Source organism: Petromyzon marinus, chromosome 29 (assembly GCF_048934315.1).
Source record: "Petromyzon marinus isolate PM22_M1 ecotype Great Lakes invasive population chromosome 29, UKy_Petmar_22M1.pri1.0, whole genome shotgun sequence".
Classification (NCBI taxonomy): Eukaryota; Metazoa; Chordata; class Hyperoartia; order Petromyzontiformes; family Petromyzontidae; genus Petromyzon; species Petromyzon marinus.
Window position 1 is genome coordinate 4,376,011 of NC_133695.1, and position 16,101 is coordinate 4,392,111.

The window sequence follows — 16,101 nt, forward strand, 5'->3', positions numbered from 1 at the left end:
CTGGCAGTGGAGGAAATTCCACATTCCCATGGCAAGGGATTAGCGCACGAATGAACCCCGGAGTTACTCGGTTCCACAGTTCACATCGGTGGCGAGTGATACCCAACCCAGGGGAGGCCTTCATCCAGCAGCGGAATCATCGTGGCTCACGATGACGAATGTAAATAGTCCTTAAATGAACAAACAACGCGGATTTTACACGTGCAGCACCTCAGCTATTAAGCCGGCCGCGTTTGGTATTGTTACTGTGCATTAATGTTGCAACAGGGGCACATATCTGTTCCGGCGCAGAAGTGCTGACATGGTGTCAAACTAGAAAACTGACCAGGAGTTGAAACCTGAAACAGCTAAAACCTGAAACAGTTATTGAAATTTCCAAACAGCTAAGGTCAGCAGAAGGCTCCGTCAATCCACACCCATGACCGTGTCGGTCATGGGAGTTGTTTGCCCATACTTCACCACGCTCGTTGGCGCGGCTTGGGGACAAGGGATTACTCAGGATTGTATCAAACTAAACTGTAAACTATATATTGACTTTATTATATCAGGCCCACTGAGCTATATGGCTCTTTTTCAGCAGCGAGCTGGCCACAAGCGCTAGCCCAACGAAGTGACTCATCATGTAGAAATGTACAGCAGCCAAAGACTCTAAACGCGTGATGTTGATTCTAAATGTGGAGGGGGAAACCGGAGGACCTGGAGAAAAATCCACGCGACCACGGGGAGAACGTGCAAACTCCAAACATACAGGCATCAGTCGGGATTGAACCCACTACCTCCTGTAAACCAGGCGAGGTAGTTAACATCTCCTAGCCACCGTGGCGCCCGTGTATCAGATACCACCTGCCACTGATGGTGACCGTGGCCAGGAACAAACTCAGAAACACAAACTCCGGTAACAGGGTTCACAGCCCAGGGTATACTATAGACTAGATTCATACTAGGCAGTGGAATCTAGAGTACAGTATTATGAATATTACATTTTAAGCGAATCCGTTTTTGAAGACATCATTTAAATACAGGCTTAAAACATCACTTGTTTCCAGGTCACCAACCCAGACACATCGAGCTGAAATTAAACCCTGGCTTCACACATAGACCCACATCGTGACAGGAAGACCTAAACGACTTGCATAGACTCACATAGAGGTACACACATACTTACAGAGACTCATAGATTTGCATAGGGACCACAATACCCACATGGAGATACACACATACCTCGAGACCGCAACGACTTACATAGACTCATATACAGACACAGAGACACATAGAGAACCCAGAAAGAACATATACGCACATAGATACCCAGCCTCACACAGGGAATAAGTTCAGCCGGGCTGAAAGTAAACCCTGCCGATTAACAGATGTAAAGAACAACCTGCTAATCTCTTTCTCAAAGCGTAAACTCGTGGTTCCGGGAATTAATCAAGCTCTCGCTTTGACTTTGGGGCATCTGGTTCGTTTGTTTTCTCTGCATGAGCTGTGTGTGTGAGAGAGAGAGAGAGCTCACAAGTGGATACAAAGACTTATATAATCATTCTTGCACAAGTATTACTTTGTTAAACATTAAATCATGCCCACCACCTGCCCACCACTGGTGTGTGCTTGACGTAATAATTTACAGCCCTTGATTAATCCGCCGCTGAGTGAAGGCCTCCGCCATAATTCCGTCGGTGATGAGGGTTGCTTTGTCCATATTTGACCACGCTGCTGAATTCAGGGCTGGCAGAGGGAGGGTGTACCAGGGTGCCGATTCAGACATCACTCGCCACTGATGTGAGCCGTGGCCGGATATCGAAAACTCAGATCGCCGGGTGAATAGCGCAGTGCACACTGCATAAATGTTGAGAATATTTTCTTAAATCAGAATATTTATTTTTTGTTATTTTTGTTATTTTCTTTCAACCTATCCATGTGACTTTACCACGAAAGACCCAAGGAATGTGAATTCCTGCAGTCACGAAAGCTTTAAGTCAAGAGAATATTTATTTTTACTGGAAGAATCCGATGAGCTATAAAGCTCGTTTTCACAGATGTCCAATAGGGGTATAGGGTAAGAACGTTAAACGGTACTCACAAAAAAACACAGAAACGTTACCCTGCTAAGCCGAGCAATGGAACGGTGCTCATTTCTGTTTGGTGGAGAATGGAGATTTCACATTCCCATGGCAAGGGCAGTCCATCCAAAGGACAACCGCTGTTGGATGACCTTTTAGTATTTTACAACCAGGCCGAGGGCCCGTTGTGCAAACGTAACTCACACAGAAGACGTCCAAAGGCCTCCGGGACTCACCACAGATGCAGGTGATAGAGGCTAAACGCGACACCTACGAGGTGTCTCATAATGCAAACTAAAAATAACATTGCGCTTTTGTAACTGCCAAATAAAAGGGAAGGAAACACGATTCACACTGGTTTTGTTTTTCTTTCTGTATATCCCATAGAAATGTATTTTATTAAGACCAAATTAATAAGCTGACACTGCCGCCAATCCCATTTCCATCGGCCACACGCACTGCCTTCTGGGAGCACATTTTTTCCAACAACATTGGTTTAACACAAGAAGACTCTGGGGTCGGTTTTGACATTCGGTGTCTCTGCGGCAGAGTCGGGCTTTGCTTGTTGAACCATTACTGTTAGAACAGGACAGCAGAGCCCGGTCACGGTGATAGAGGGGCGCCCGGTGGCTCGCACGCTGAGCTGTAAACCCACCGATTCTCAGCCGCGGCTAACATGCAGTGGCAAATAATATATCAGTGGTCCTGGGCACCACCGCACCACCTCCGCTGAACTAACCCGCACCGACCAGCGTGGCGAGGTACAGCCAAATAATCCCCCGTGACTGACAGCGTGGGAGGGCCTTCATCCACCGGTGGATTGAAAAACGGCTGAAAATAGAAAGGCAATTATTTATTTATTACTATACAAGGACGCCGCGGTGGCTAGGAGATGTTAACTACCTCGCCTGGTATGCAAGAGGTCGTGGGTTCGATCCCGACCCCGAGGCCGGTATATTTGGAGTTTGTGTGTCAATCTCCCCGTGGTCACGATTTTTTTTTCCTCCGGGTCTTCCGGTTTCTCTCAACGTCACGCGCTTAGAGTATTTGCCTGCTATACATTTCCACGTGATAAGCCACTTCGTTGGGCTATCACTCGTGGCCTGGTCGCTTCTGAAAAAGAGCTCTATAAGCTCCGTGGGCCTTGCCTGGCAAAATAACAAAAACAATCTTTAGTTTCAGTTTATATGCTTACGCAGGAAAGTCTTACAGAGTCTCAAGACTTGTTATTCAACAAAGTGCTGGCAGACTTTGACAGTTGAGGGCGATGTTGCTGCAGCCGCTGTGTGTGATCCCAATTGAGTAATTTGCACAAGTACCTGTTCGGCATCGCGATGTTTGCTCAGTCAATCGATACGAGTTGCATCGTGTATTGTGTTTTTATTTATGGGAGCAATCCGGACAACCAGGATAATCCGGTGGAAACTCGTGCAGAACACGCCACACGGAAAAGCGCCCAGGTCGCAAATCGAACCCAGGCGCTTGTTGTTGCGAGGCCCATGTGTTACCCCCCCCCCACCCTCTCCAGCCTCTCCCATTGGGACGAGTCGTCTCTATGTAGGAAGTATCGGAATTAGAATCTATATTCATACTGGAGGAATCCGATAAGCTGTAAAGCTCTTTTTCACAGATCTCCACTCAGTCGATGTCCAGTAAGGAGACCGGGGGTGACAAATGCAGCAATATCGAAACGTCGACTTCCCACCAAGTGGCACTCATTTCATCCTGACCCATGGAAGAACATATACGTAAATATTCCTTTCTCAAGTGAAACGTTGTCCGGGGGCTGTATAAGCAGTACAGTGTTAATCCCAGATTTGAAATAACCAAAAAAAATCCCACCATAACCACCGCCACCACGTCATGAGCAAGCGCATAAGGTTCGTTAGCACGCTTTGCTCGGACAAGCTGGTGATTAGGAGCTTTGGTGGCAGGTTTGTTAATAAGTAATTTGATTCCCTGTGCTCTCTCACCTGGCACCAACTCAGTGTTCAAGCACCACGTGGCTTTGCACACGGGTGAGTCTATAACTGACACAGGTGAGTGTGCGACGTCTATAGCTCACAGGTGAGTGTGCGACGTCTATAGCTCACAGGTGAGTGAGCGACGTCTATAACTGAAACAGGTGAGTGTGCGACGTCTATCACTGACACAGGTGAGTGTGCGACGTCTATAGCTCAAAGGTGAGTGTGCCACGTCTATAACTGGCACAGGTGAGTGTGTGATGTCTATAACTAACACAGGTGAGTGTGCCACGTCTATAACTGACACAGGTGAGTGTGCCACGTCTATAACTGACACAGGTAGGTGTGCGATGTCTATAACTGACACAGGTGAGTGTGTGATGTCTATAACTAACACAGGTGAGTGTGCCACGTCTATAACTGACACAGGTGAGTGTGCCACGTCTATAACTGACACAGGTGAGTGTGCGACGTCTATAACTGACACAGGTGAGTGTGCCACGTCTATAGCTCACAGGTGAGTGTGCGACGTCTATAACTCACAGGTGAGTGTGCCACGTCTATAGCCACAGGTGAGTGTGCGATGTCTATAACTCACAGGTGAGTGTGCCACGTCTATAGCCACAGGTGAGTGTGCCACGTCTATAGCCACAGGTGAGTGTGCGACGTCTATCACTGACACAGGTGAGTGTACGATGTCTATAACTTACACAGGTGAGTGTGTGATGTCTATAACTGACACAGGTGAGTGTGCGACGTCTATAGCTCACAGGTGAGTGTGCGACGTCTATAGCTCACAGGTGAGTGTGCGACGTCTATCACTGACACAGGTGAGTGTACGATGTCTATAACTGACACAGGTGAGTGTGCGACGTCTATCACTGACACAGGTGAGTGTGCCACGTCTATAACTCACAGGTGAGTGTGCCGTGTCTATAAGTGACACAGGTGAGTTTGCGATGTCTATAGCTCACAGGTGAGTGTGCCACGTCTATAACTGACACAGGTGAGTGTGCAACGTCTATAACTCACAGGTGAGTGTACGACGTCTATAACAGACACAGGTGAGTGTGCGACGTCTATAACTGACACAGGTGAGTGTGCCACGTCTATCACTCACAGATGAGTGTGCGACGTCTATAACTGACACAGGCGAGTGTGCGATGTCTATAACTGACACAGGTGAGTGTACGATGTCTATAGCTCACAGGTGAGTGTGCCGTGTCTATAACTGACACAGGTGAGTGTGCCGTATCTATATCTGACACAGGTGAGTGTGCGACGTCTATAACTCACAGGTGAGTGTGCCGTGTCTATAACTGACACAGGCGAGTGTGCTATGTCTATAACTGACACAGGTGAGTGTACGATGTTTATAGCTCACAGGTGAGTGTGCCGTGTCTATAACTGACACAGGTGAGTGTGCCGTGTCTATATCTGACACAGGTGAGTGTGCCGTGTCTATAACTGACACAGGTGAGTGTGCCGTGTCTATATCTGACACAGGTGAGTGTGCCGTGTCTATATCTGACACAGGTGAGTGTGCCGTGTCTATATCTGACACAGGTGAGTGTGCCGTGTCTATATCTGACACAGGTGAGTGTGCGATGCCCTACAGCTCACCGTGCGTCCGAGGTGTCCACCAGACACGGCGAAGGAGGAGGCGTCACGGCCATGCGACGCCACGGAATAAGGCAACAACCACCACCACCAACTTAAGCCACTTCTCCCCACCCACCTCCGGCTTTGCAGGCTACGCCCGGATTTGATACAGGGTTATTGTTTTAACTGAAACTCGGAGAGTAAATATAATCTACTACAGTTGGGGGAATGTAAGCCGAAGTGAGAGAGAGCATGGAGAGATAGCGATGAGTCAAGATGCCACGGCTGCCGTGTGCCAGGCAACGCGACACAAAGTGAGTGAAATAAAATCGCGAGACAAAGCCAGAGACGCCTGCAGGAAGTGTGGCGGAGAGCTCGCTAAGCTCAACATCACGCCCACAATCATACATACACACTCTCACAATCATACACACACACTCTCACAATCATACACACACACACACTCTCACAATCATACACACACACTCTCACAATCATACACACACACACACTCACAATCATACACACACAATCTCACAATCATACACACACACACTCTCACAATCATATACACACACTCTCACACACTCTCACAATCATACACACACACTCTCTCACACTCTCTCACACTCTCACAATCATACACACACACTCTCTCACAATCATACACACACTCTCTCACACTCATACACACACTCTCTCACACTCATACACAAACTCTCTCTCACACTCATACACACACACTCTCTGACACACTCTCACAATCAAACACACACTCTCTCACAATCATACACACACACTCTCACAATCATACACACACACTCTCACAATCATACACACACTCTCACAATCATATACACACACACTCTCTCACAATCATACACACACACACTCTCTCACAATCATACACACACTCTCTCACAATCATACACACACACTCTCTCACAATCATACACACACACACACTCTCACAATCATACACACACACACTCTCTCACAATCATACACACACACACTCTCACAATCATACACACACACACTCTCACAATCATACACACACACACTCTCACAATCATACACTCACACTCACAAAGACCTATGAAGGCCGGCACGGCACACGAAGGGGTGTTTACACATCGTACACATCGCACCAAGTACTAATTTGCGGCTTAGTCGATCTAGGGGGAGGCCCAGGACCGGTTCAGATAATGAATCGTCACCGGTGTTGGCCGTGAGCGGGAATCGAACTCGGGTCGCCAGGTTCATAGCGCAGCGCGCTAACCGCTACACTACCGCTCCCCACACACTCACATACATACACATTCACATACATACACACTCACATACACCGACTTACGTAATCGCTCGGCCTTTTACATAAACAAAGATCCCAGTATAGCCTACACAGGCTGTCGGGGCAAGTGCTGTTACCGAGCATCGATGAAGGCCAGCAACGCTGCATGAGGGGGGTGGTGCTGCCAACGACACGCCCAGACACCTTTGTGTCCCTAGTGTTGATTATGATGGATTTACGCACGGCACCAGATGACTCATTTAAGGCCGAGTCGAACTTAACCGGCTCGCACATCACTCGCCACCGATGCAAGCTTTGGCCAGGAGTAGAACTCAGAAAAACCCGGTTCATGGTGCAGAGTGCTAACCACAACACCAGCACTCCACCCCTCCACGACCCACAAAGACACACATTCAAATACACCCACTCATACACACACACTGACTTACATTGCCACGTGCACACGTGTACACAAACGCAAACACACGCAAGCGATGTTTTCCACATACCAGGACGCCCGCACAGACCCGCACACCTGGCCTCAACATTGAGGCAGTCAAACCAAACTCAAGGAACACCATTCAGCCAGCCACTCTTTCTGAACCCCTGCCTCTCTACCTGTCCGTCTTCCTATCGGTCTACCTGCCTTTCTGTCTTGCTGTCCATCTGTCTGCTTGTCTATATGCATAACCTAATGTTTGACTGCCTGTTTCACTAACCATCTTGACCCCCCCCCCCCACTCTTGCTCGTCTGTCTGTCTGATCGCCTGCATCAGCCATAGCCAGCTCTACCTCCTTGCCTAAGTGCCTGGCTATCGGTCTATACACGTAACTGCCCAGTCTGTCCATCTGCCTTCCACCCTGCCTGCCTGCTTGCCAGCCATCCTACCGGCCTGGCCACCTGCTTGCACCTGCCAGCCTGCCTGCCTACCCACCTGCCCACTGCCAACCTGCCTATCTACCAGCAAAACTTCTAGCAATGCTGCAACAAAAATCTTCCCACCTGCTTGTGCTTGCCCACCTGCCAGGCTGCCCACACACCTCTCTGCATGCATGAGTGCCGGCTTGCCAGCCCATCTGCATGCCTAATCTGCTGGCTTGTGTGCCTATATACATCAGCCCTGGCACAGCTGCCCACCCTGTCACTCTGTTGCCTAACTGCTGAAACGTCTGCCGATGCCAGGGGTCGGCAACATGCGGCTACTGAGCCGCATTTGGCTCTTTAAGGACTGCTTCGTGACCGTTATTTATTAAGAACAGTCTCCTGTTCATCACGTGCATTGCAGCTCTTGAAATATTGAGTTTTCTTTACCGAATTCGAAAAAATGGCTCTTCTTCTTGTGCCGCGATGTTAGCTACCTCACCCTGTATCCAGGAGGCCGTGGGTTCGATCACGATCCCTTACGTCTGCTGTATATTTGGAGTTGGCACGTTCTGCCCGTGGTCGCGTGGATTTTTCTCCGGGTCCTCCGGTTTTTCCCTCCACATTTAGAAACACGCGTTTAGAGTATTTGTCTGCTATAAATTTCCACGAGATAAGCCACGTAGTTGATCTTATCATTTGTGATGGCCAGGTCGCTTCTGAAAAAAAAGAGCTATATAGCTCAGTGGGCCTTACCTGGTAAAAACATTTTTTCAATATGTTTGTCGTTTATAGTTTATGCCACGTAACGAGCAAAGCCTCTGGAGTAGCAACACTTTTTCCATAAGGGTCCTGCCACATCCGGATGTTTGTCCACGAATAAGCGGTTCGCCTTGGAAGCCGGAAGGAAGCTGGGAAGAGCTGGAGAAACTCCCCATCATCTCCTGGCCACACCACGCAACTCCCACACCTGTAGCAGTGGAGCCTCTCCCATCTAAGTGCTGTGCTGTACTACGCCAGGCGCCGGCCTGCTTAACTTCTGACATCTGATTCGATTGGGCACATTGCTGTGGGAAGTGTATAGAGGGGCGACTCACAAATAAATAAAAGTTTATCTTCAATGGTTTTGTTTATCCGACCCGCGGCCGATACTAATCTGCCCACATGCCACTGCCCAGTCTGATCCACCTGCTATGGCACACCCAACCCACCTCCCACAGCCCCTGGACTAGGCCCCTGCCGTGCCGTAGGAATGCCCCGCAAAACGCGAGGCTGGCAACGTCCCCACAAGATCAATTGAGCAGCCGTGCAGGGAATTGAAGGCGTTGTCCAGAATTGGGAGTCTGGGTTTAGTCGAGTTACGATTTTTTTTACCAAGATGGAATGCATTTAATTTACTCTTATTACTTTCTCGCTCTCTCTCTCTCTCCTGGGAAAGAGGGAACTGTAGTGTGTGTATATATTTTACATACTCACACTAAGGTGGGAGTAGGGATGCAGTGGTTAGCGCACTGTGCAATGCATCCTGAGACGTTGAGTTCGATACTTGGACGCGTCCAACATCTGTGGCGAGACCAGGATTGGTTAAGACGCAACTCGCTACTGATGTTAGCCCGGGCCAAGACTCGAACTCGGATTACCGCGGTTCAGAGTGTAAATATCTCACCGCAACAACGCCGCGTCCCCATGCAGCCAAAACGTTGGGCAAGGAGACTTGTTGCCTTTTGACCCAAATTGTGATTATCGTCTTCCGTTTAAATCCATCACTCCTGTGTCAACTCTACGTGTGAACAAGTGTACACGTGAACAAGTGTGCGTGTGAACAACTCTACGTGTAAACAACTGTACGTGTGAACAACTCTACGTGTGAACACGTGTACGCGTGTTTGTAACTCTGCGGGGCAGTGGGGAAGCCATCGTGAGCGCACTGCACCGTGAAGCCTACGACCTGAGTTCAATTCCCGGCCATGATTAGCGTCAGTGGCGAGTGAGATATCTGAAAAAGCCCGGGCATCCCTTAGGTCAGGGGTGTGGAACGTCCGGCCCGCGAAATCATTTGGTCTCTGGCCCTGCCAAGGCAACCGCAGGCGGGACTCGAAATTCAATCCATCTAGAAGCAAACCTGGAAAAGCAGTTGCGAGTAGCAACATCGTGAATACCAGCTGACATCATCACACGCCTCGCCAAAGAGAAGCAGCTCCAGCCATCACATTAGGGGTGAGTTTATTCAATGTTTGACCAAATATAACGGGCTAATTTTTAAGCTGATAATTTTGTATGGCCCGCGAATGATGTTATAAATATCCAAATGGCCCTTGGCAGAAAGAAGGTCCCCCACCCCTGCAGACTGAAAGAACAGTCTTTTGTGTTTAGTTTGTTGTCCTTCCCCGCACCTCCGATAAGCACGGTCGGCTACGTACGGTGTGAAAGAAGTTCAACATACATAGATATACAACTAAATCCGTAAATAATTACCCTAGTGCGGTGTGCAGACATCAGCATTGGCCGGGCAGGCATTGGTTCTGGCCTCACCGTCCCTTTGTGCGCTCTGGGGACCTGAATGTGTGCTCTGGGGACCTGAATGTGCGCTCTGGGGACCTGAATGTGCACTCTGGGGACCTGAATGTGTGCTCTGGGGACCTGAATGTGCACTCTGGGGACCTGAATGTGCACTCTGGGGACCTGAATGTGCGCTCTGGGGACCTGAATGTGCACTCTGGGGACCTGAATGTGTGCTCTGGGGACCTGAATGTGCGCTCTGGGGACCTGAATGTGCACTCTGGGGACCTGAATGTGCACTCTGGGGACCTGAATGTGCGCTCTGGGGAGCTGAATGTGTACTCTGGGGAGCTGAATGTGTACTCTGGGGACCTGAATGTGTACTCTGGGGACCTGAATGTGTACTCTGGGGACCTGAATGTGCACTCTGGGGACCTGAATGTGTACTCTGGGGACCTGAATGTGCACGCTGGGGACCTGAATGTGCGCTCTGGGGACCTGAATGTGCGCTCTGGGGACCTGAATGTAAACTCTGGGGACCTGAATGTGCACTCTGGGGACCTGAATGTGTACTCTGGGGACCTGAATGTGCACTCTGGGGACCTGAACGTGCGCTCTGGGGACCTGAATGTGTACTCTGGGGACCTGAATGTGTGCTTTGGGGACCTGAATGTGTACTCTGGGGACCTGAATGTGCACTCTGGGGACCTGAATGTGCGCTCTGGGGACCTGAATGTGCACTCTGGGGACCTGAATGTGTGCTCTGGGGACCTGAATGTGTGCTCTGGGGACCTGAATGTGTATTCTGGGGACCTGAATGTGCGCTCTGGGGACCTGAATGTGCACTCTGGGGACCTGAATGTGCATTCTGGGGACCTGAATGTGTGCTCTGGGGACCTGAATGTGTGCTCTGGGGACCTGAATGTGTGCTCTGGGGACCTGAATGTGCGCTCTGGGGACCTGAATGTGTATTCTGGGGACCTGAATGTGTGCTCTGGGGACCTGAATGTGCGCTCTGGGGACCTGAATGTGTACTCTGGGGACCTGAATGTGCACTCTGGGGACCTGAATGTGTACTCTGGGGACCTGAATGTGTACTTTGGGGACCTGAATGTGTACTCTGGGGACATGAATGTGCACTCTGGGGACCTGAATGTGCACTCTGGGGACCTGAATGTGTACTTTGGGGACCTGAATGTGTACTCTGGGGACCTGAATGTGCGCTCTGGGGACCTGAATGTGTGCTCTGGGGACCTGAATGTGCGCTCTGGGGGGATGAATGTGTACTCTGGGGACCTGATGTGTACTCTGGGGACCTGAATGTGTACTCTGGGGACCTGATGTGTACTCTGGGGACCTGAATGTGTACTCTGGGGACCTGAATGTGTACTCTGGGGACCTGAATGTGCGCTCTGGGGACCTGAATGTGCGCTCTGGGGACCTGAATGTGCGCTCGCTAACAAACGCTCGCCACAGCCGCCTGTAGACGACCGCTATACGCAAGGAACCCGGGTGTTTGCAGCTATGCAAGCGCACACGGGCAAACTTGCAGTACAGTGCCTGTTTATAAATCTCCCCTCTGAACCGTAGGAGCTGCCGTTGATAAGACTGCAAACTCAAGTGAAGTCGACCAAAAACAGCACTGCGCCAAGAGAATTCCGACGCGGGGTTGGCGTCTAATGCGGTAGGGCGGGTGTAGAGGGAGTAAGGGACTCGGTACCGGATGATCCTAGTAGCACAAGTAACTACATGTGTAGTAGCTACGGGCCCCGCACTTTCAAGGGCCCCGCGCTAAATGATTTCAAGCTATCATATTCCGGTTCAGTGATTTTGCACTTGCTCTATTACTATAGTACTATACCGCCTTCAACTTTTATGAACGACTGGGTGTTTAAGGTCAGTCTTTTGTCGTATTATCTCGCTGTATAGTAAATGAAAAAATACAATTATTTTACTGTGCAAGTTAAAAAATGTGTGTTTTTAATATTTACGTGTTTTTATTTATTTTGGGTCCCTTTATAACAACGTACGCTACAGGCCCCCGCACTAGCTTAATCCGGCAACTGAGTAAGGTCGGTTACCACACCACGTCTACATCTCTGAACATTGGCGACGCTAGAATCTCCAGACACTGCGTGTCCTTTGGGCAAAGGTTAAGCCCTTGTTACCATACATCACGTTTGTTTTCAACCCATGTCTCTGACTCTGCACATTTAGTGTTGGCACGCAAAATTATCCCAGTGGCACGGCTAGCCCAACGATGACCCTACAATTTTTTAAAATATATAATTGTCCGAGGGACAAAGTTAGAAAACACAAAAGGGTATGTATATGTCGGGAAATGATTGAAGCCTGATTGGGGTCAACATTATTAAATAACAAGAGGCAAGTGGGAACAGGATGGAAAATGCTTTTGGAAAATGGCATTCGTTCGTGAAAAGCAACAGAGCACATTTATGATCCAGGACAGAAGTTTGCAATTTAAGGCAGCGTTAATTCTTAATGCAGTGAGAGATGCTCCTTTAATAATTATTATCTCAGGGGCCGTCACGATGGCCGATGCGCTTCACGGTGCCATCGCTTCCTTCCTTCTGCCTCATCCCACAGTTGTTTGCAAAGTCAGCACCGGACCTCCCCAGGGCCTCCTCTTGGACACGTCACCACCATCTGGCTTGAGGGTCTTCATCTTGTTATGGTTGAAACGTTCTTCAAAGACCATGCTTACAAACTCATCACCACCACCATCTGGCTTTAGGTCTTCACTTTGGTCACCAACCTCCAAATGCCACTACAATGCCCGCCTCGATGATTTTCCCTCCTCCATCCTGCACGTATATTTTTTATTAGGAATCCACTGGATCTATGCACTTTTAAATCACGTAGATTTTAAACTAATTTCTTTAGAACTGCTTTTTGTGTTCAGTTTGTTGTTGTTCCCCCCGCACCTCTCGATCAGCACGGTTGGCTACGTACGATGCGAAATAAGTTCAACAACACACATACGCAACTGTCTCCTCTTCCTGACCACATCTGCCGCACGACGTTTTCTTTGTATCAAAACTTATTTTTAGAAGAGGCTTGCTGCCTAGGGATGTTTGACCAACACCACGAATAAGCGTTTGGCTCCGCGTGGGAAGACATCCGAAATACCCACAACGCATACCTGATGACACTAAAAAAAATTGGCACAGACGGATTCAAGAAACCCATCGCCGCACTGCCAAGGACCACAACGACCGGTATTGCCGGCCAACGTCCCACCCAAGTACATTTCTTTCCAGGCTCAAAGCCTGTTTAGCTTGCAAGGCCTTACAATGTCTGAAAAGAGAAGAGAGATATGAGATGCATTCGGAATGATTTGATTAGGATGTACGTGCCGTAATGCATGCAACGTTAATTAAATTGCAATCAACATTGCAAGTATTACACATGCAATGTTGATTCATTTGTTATGCACTATTCAGGGCGGAGGAAATAATTAAGCCAAGTTACTACGAAGCATATCCTTTGGAATGCCCGCTGCGCACCCCCTCCTTCGCTCTGCTAAACCTTGACCATGAGCCGTGTAAGGACAACTCGGGAGATCCGTCATTGGGCGCAGCATAAGAGATGGTGAGAAAGTGCCGAGGAAGAAGCTTAAATGCACGGGGTTTCATTAATACAGTATTGTCACACAGCAGCACTGCTGCACTGTCCGGATTATTATTATAAGACGCTCGGGAAATAAATTAAGACGTGCCCCAACCTTGTTCCCGGTGTCAAAGAAGTGGAAAGAAATCTGGTCTCTCACATACAAAGACACCCTCCCGTATAGCCTCAACAGATTGTTCAGGCAAGTGCTTTTAGCGAGCAGCACCTATGAAGGCCGGCACGGCACACGAAGGGGTGGGTGGCCAGCACCACGCCCGGCCGCCTTTGTCTCTCCAGTGATGATGTTTAACACACTGCGCCAGGTACTCATTTGAGGCAGAGTCGACCTAGGGGAGGCCCACGACACGTTCAGATAATCGTCACTGGTGTTCGCCGTGAGCGGGAAGTCGAACTCAGGTCGCTGAGTTCGTAGTGCAGCATGCTAACTGCTACACTACCACTAACATACACTCGCACACACGCCTACTGAATTATAAGGCGCTCCCCCTAATGTTAGCTCTAGAATTCAGGGTACTCACATGGCAGTACAAATGAGAAAGGCAGTACGTGACACAACAATAAAAACTCCACACATTTGTCAATAACACAGTGGCCTTGTAAGAAAATATATCATAGGCGACGTTTTTGGCAATGGCACATACATATAATCATAAATAGGATTACACACACACACTCAGAAATTGATTCATAGAGATATATTAATAAGTAGCATTCTGTGCAGGACCTAATTTGTGACAAGCCGAAATGTGTCATACAAATTAAGAATAATAGGGGTCCTTAAACAATGGGTCTCAGGGCACCATGCGTGCGAAGGAAGAATGTAAGTGAGAAGTAACCTGCGAGAGAAAGACGAACGAGACCCGATAGAGGACTAGAGGCCATATTAAACAGCTGATGGGGTTCATCCGATGGGGTCTTCAGTCTCCAACGACTGCGAGTCCCTGACCTCCAAGGGCAGGGATTTCCAGGGGCTGGGCACCGTGTGGACAAAATACCAGTGGTCACCCCCAGGTTCGGAGCCTGGAGGGCAATTAGGCGGAGCAGGGCACGATCGGTGTATCTCAGAGATCCCTGTGAAGCGTGTGGCTGGGTAGAGGAGTGTGTGGCTGGGTAGTGGAGTGTGTGGCTCGGTAGTGGAGTGTGTGGCTGCGTAGTGAAGTGTGTGGCTAGGTAGTGGGGTGTGTGGCTGGGTAGTGGAGTGTGTGGCTGGGTAGTGGAGTGTGTGGCTGCGTAGTGAAGTGTGTGGCTAGGTAGTGGAGTGTGTGGCTGGGTAGTGGAGTGTGTGGCTGGGTAGTGGAGTGTGTGGCTGGGTAGTGGAGTGTGTTGCTGGGTAGTGGTGTGTGTGGCTGGGTAGTGGAGCGTGTGGCTGGGTAGTGGAGTGTGTGGCTGGGTAGTGGAGCGTGTGGCTGGGTAGTGGAGTGTGTGGCTGGGTAGTGGAGCGTGTGGCTGGGTAGTGGAGTGTGTGGCTGGGTAGTGGAGTGTGTTGCTGGGTAGTGGAGTGTGAGGCTGGGTAGTGGAGCGTGTGGCTGGGTAGTGGAGTGTGTGGCTGGGTAGTGGAGCGTGTGGCTGGGTAGTGGAGTGTGTGGCTGGGTAGTGGAGTGTGTGGCTAGGTAGTGGAGTGTGTGGCTGGGTAGTGGAGTGTGTGGCTGGGTAGTGGTGCGTGAGGCTGGGTAGTGGAGTGTGTGGATGGGTAGTGGAGTGTGTGGCTGGGTAGTGAAGTGTGTGGCTGGGTAGTGGAGTGTGTGGCTGGGTAGTGGAGTGTGTGGCTGGGTAGTGGAGTGTGTGGCTGGGTAGTGGAGTCTGTGCCTGGGTAGTGGAGTGTGTGGCTGGGTAGTGGAGTGTGTGCCTGGGTAGTGGAGTGTGTGGCTGGGTAGTGGAGTGTGTGGCTGGGTAGTGGAGTGTCTGGCTGGGTAGTGGAGTGTGTGGCTGGGTAGTGGAGTGAGTGGCTGGATATGGTGTGACTGGATCGTACAGTGTGTAGCAGTGTAGCTGGATCAATTTCTGGATGCATGATGGTGCAAGCCCATTCAAAGCCTTAAACACAAATAGGATAATCATAAACTCAATGCATATTTGACCTGAATTTAGGTTCCATGCATATTTAATGCCAGACACAAACACGGCTTCCAGCTCCCATTGTCTCCTCCGCAGAAGCCACGCGTGTAATTA

At 49.5% G+C, this 16,101-nt stretch overlaps 1 protein-coding gene across 5 annotated transcripts in view; it reads right to left on the minus strand.

Annotated features, from left to right (window-relative positions):
- Nucleotides 1-16,101, minus strand: part of LOC116947315 (apoptosis-stimulating of p53 protein 1-like) — a 65,541-nt gene that overhangs the window by 37,701 nt on the left and 11,739 nt on the right. The window contains exon 3 of one of the 5 annotated variants that reach the window (XM_076070477.1): nt 9,259-9,345. The exons of 3 other annotated variants lie outside the window; for them this stretch is intronic. The gene's annotated coding sequence lies outside the window, so the exon portion shown is untranslated. Of the gene's footprint in view, nt 1-5,647; nt 9,219-9,258; nt 9,346-16,101 lie in introns of those variants that run through there. One more of the 5 variants, XM_032962907.2, reaches the window with a different exon arrangement.